Raw genomic sequence first — 4,500 nt, forward strand, 5'->3', positions numbered from 1 at the left:
CCCCCCCCATTGCCATATTATTATTACTTTTTCAAACATATTTATCAAGTTTCAACTCTCAACTGAGACAAGCTGTTAGGTTTCAGCTAAGGAAATAATTTAAGGTCTTGTTGAATTCAATAAATTATACAAAAATATATAATAACGTAAAAATTATAAATAAAAATTCAAACGCTCATAAAAAAATATTGTTACTAAATGCTAACCTTAATTGTTGTGTTATAAGTAGAAAATGTTGTTGGGTACCTTTTATTAAAATTTCTTATTTTAACTATGAAAATAAAAACTTGTGTGAATTTCTAACTGAAAAATAGTTTACACAATTTGAAAAATTATCATGGCTTTAAATAGCTCTAAATGCATAGAAAGAGTTTGAGAATTTCACTATTCATGGAAAATACTGATATAATTCTTTGGTGAAAATTTCATGATTCTGCGTTTATTTGTTTTACTTGTTTCACAAGGAATCTTGTATTCAATTTTCAATCTTTTTATTAAGTAAAAAAGTTTTTATTAAAAATAGTTTAAAAAAAAAAATTACAATTTCTAAAAATGTCCCATTACTATAACTATCCCAATGAGAATCTAAATATTATAAAAATGTTACAATTTAAAATGCTAGTATAAATATTTCATGAAATTTTCAATTGTTACAGTTATTAACTTTTGAGTTAAATTAGAATAATAATAATTTATAAATTATAAATTTTTTGTTTACATAATATTATATAATATCAACTCATTTTGCAACATAATATATCATGTTAAATTAAAACAGGCATTCACATTGAATAAAATTAACTCATAGTATCGAAATATTTATCTATTTATTTCATTTAGTTATAATATATTAACATTTTGTTTAAAAGAGAAATAAAATAATATTACAATGTAGATAATTTATGCCCAGCCCTGGAAGACTCTGGTAGGAATTGAGCTGTCCTCATTGATATGATAGAAGAGTATTTCCATATACTAGGTAGATTAGATTAGGTAAGCTACCTGGTACATACAATACAAGGAAAAGTTTAGGTACACGCGGTGGTGGGTTTTTGAGCGTTTGACAGCGTCCATTAGCTAATTTTAAACTATATTTCATATAAATATTTTATTTACGGGAAAAAACCATGTCCGAAAGCTTACATAAATCGGGATCAGCAAATAATACGTAAGCATTTTTAGTTGTTTTTTTTTTGGAGGGGTTTTGGGGGGAGTTCAGTACCCCTGGATCGCCCCCGTAATACATATATTATGATTATCATAGATATTCAAATACACATCACTTAAAGTAAATTATATGTGAAATTTAGGGAAAATACATACGATCTCCCGGCTCGAGTACCGACACCCCTAGGAGGAGCCAGTCTAACCACCACTATGATCACAGAACAATATAGAAGCGACACTCGATCAGCCAATCGGGTTTTTGTATCCCCACGGTATGGAGTATTGGACTCGAAAAGTTGTACCGTATCCGTAATCTGATAGAATTTTGGCAACGTGTAACACTCTTTGTTATGAAATTACATTAACGGATACAACCCATTGACCATAGAAGACGACCGTTTTAATGTATTCAAAGTTTTTTATGCATGGTATTGTACTATTTACAGTTTCAGTATAATTCTATCAAGTGAGAACCATATATTATGATACTTAAGGCAAGGTTTGCATTACTGTTAAAATATATAAAACAAAATTGGATAGTTAGCCGTGTATCATATATAATACTCAAGGCAGTCAACTTGATTACCATGTTAATTATATAGGAATATCTTATCTAGTTAGTATAGATATCTGTGGAATCAATATAATATTTTTCAATGATAAGTGATGACTATGGTCACAATCATAACCATGGTTGTGGATTTGTATGTGATAAGGATATTCATGACCTAACCTAACATTTTTCTTGGAATGAACCGTTCGTATCTGTCTCGGCAATTCGCATTAACATTATCTCGAAAATCATTCAGGACCGTTCTGGTCCATTTGTATGCCTTCCAAACAAGAGTCGCATATTGCAGTTGTTGTAGCTCGTGGTTTCTGGTTGTTAGTTGTTATTTGTTGTGCTTGTGACTTCTGCTGAAAAGACTGAAGAAGAACTGTGTAAATTGTCTATGTTATCATTGACTGCTCCCCGGGCTGCGAGTAGTGATTAGTATGGCGTCTAGTTTATATTTCCGTAGAAAAAATGGATTCAAAAATATGGTTTTCATCATAGGGCACCATTGTTCACAGTTATATATTATTTATTTTCAACAGGGTTGAACTTCGTCCAGTTTTAGTGGTCGCTTGGCATTTATATGCCGTTACAATTCAGCTATGGAGCAGTCCGTCAGTGAGCTAACCAACTTGCTCCGGAAATGGGAAGATGAAATATCGACCCCTAACTACAACCCCATACCGATGTTGATCAAGTAATTGAATTCGTCATAATATTAATGATGGATCTTTTTTTAATTTGTGTACATTAATATCTAACCTTAAGATATAGATGCTAAGTTAAGACTTTTTTTTTGCACAAAAACATAAGTGATCTTGATGATGATTTATGTACAATTAACATAAATTAAATTGCAGCACCCCCCAAAAGCCAAGCTTGTGCTGGGTAGTGGTTCTTATAAATTACAATTTACATACTCGTATAACAACATAAAGTAATAGTACATATTACAATACAAAAAAGTATAGTAAACAATAATTTAATTAGAATAAAGTTCAAAAATAAGGAAGGAAAAAATATAGTATACGTAAGTAAGTACTATTTAAATGCATTGATATGCTAGATGACTCTTAAAATAACTTTTGAAAGACTTTAAAATAATAATATTTAAAGTTTGGCATAGTTTTAGACCACTATACAAAATGCTCATTTGGCCGAAAACTTCATTATAACTAGATAAACATATATTAACGTATATAACATAATATATATAACCTTTATATCTACTAAAATTGAATTTTATTAAGTTTAACTATTAAAATTAAAAATATATCTAAAATCATTTATTTTTAGTTCCTTATAGATAATTTTGGTTCTTGTTAGAATTGGCAAATTTAGTAGGTATTTAGTAGGTACCTAATGCAATTTATTGTTATATTAATCTAGTAGTTAAGAGTACCTCCCCATAATACAATAACATTAGTGAATACAGATTGCACCAAGGATAAATACAAAATTATCTAGTATGATTAATTAAATATATATTTAATATCTTTAAAAATAAAAAAAGAATTTACTTAAATTAGTATTTATATAATTATTATGACTATTCCACTTGAATTTACAGTCAAAAATTAGACCAAAGTATTTTAATTCCCTCAAATTGTAAAGTTTCACACACTGTGTCACACATGTATTATTCGAACTGTACTTTAATTATTTTAACTGTACTACATATGAAAGAATGAACTATGAGACTATTTCCATTTAAAATATTATACTTTTGTGGACTGAGACAAATATATTTAGATTTAAATAAGTTTAGTCTCAATTTGTTCTTGCAGAACCAAACATTAATATTATTTAGTATTTATTTGCTTAATAATATATAATGTATCTATTGTTTGTTCAGATAATAAGTTTGCAGTATCACCCGCAAACCTTAGAATTTCAATATTTATATAAAATAATATATAATATTTGATTTTATTAAGTTGTAGTATAATTTGCTCACTATATTTTATTGGTTTAAAAAATACACTATCAATTATGGTTCCGTGGTCATCAGACATATTATAATATTCATAAAAAATTAATTTAAGACATTACAAATTTTTGTTTTTAAATCAAACCTTTTTTGTTATCTTATGAATATCACATGTTTCATTTCCATTGCATTTTTTTTTTAATTTTAATTTATTAACAGTAATAGTTGAATTTAGAATACATTCTATTACTTTAGAATTAAAAACTTCAAGCAAAGAGTCAACATTATCTAAAGCTATAGTGGAATACCAATTTTTTAAATGTATTTATTTATTTAAATGGCAAAAATTTACTTTATTTTTATTTATATTTTGATTAGAATTTAGTTCACTAAAGTTTACATAAGATAAAAACAATATTGTAGCATAATTACCACATCTTAGAGATTCAAAATAATATGATCAATGTAAATATTTGAGGACTCAGTAATTGTGGTAAAATTATTTATACATGCTATATATTCATTTTTAGCCAGTAAGTACATTAAATAATCTTACCTATTATATGAAGTTTTCTTTAGATCAATATTATTATCGTTACATAAGATATTCAAGTACTTATTATGATTTCTAAGTAAAAACAAATCAAAATATTTAATACAACTTTCTAGTTTCTAGATTATTGTTTGGTGATGAATATAATATGCATATTACACAAAATAATAATTAATTTTCTTTGATTTTCAAAAGTATTGAATTATAATTTAATTTCACTCGTTTTTCTATTTGTATATAATATTTAGGAATTCATTAATCTAAACTGTGACATCATCACTTTATTAAATGTGT

This window comes from Acyrthosiphon pisum, chromosome X, assembly GCF_005508785.2.
Source record: "Acyrthosiphon pisum isolate AL4f chromosome X, pea_aphid_22Mar2018_4r6ur, whole genome shotgun sequence".
Taxonomy (NCBI): domain Eukaryota; kingdom Metazoa; phylum Arthropoda; class Insecta; order Hemiptera; family Aphididae; genus Acyrthosiphon; species Acyrthosiphon pisum.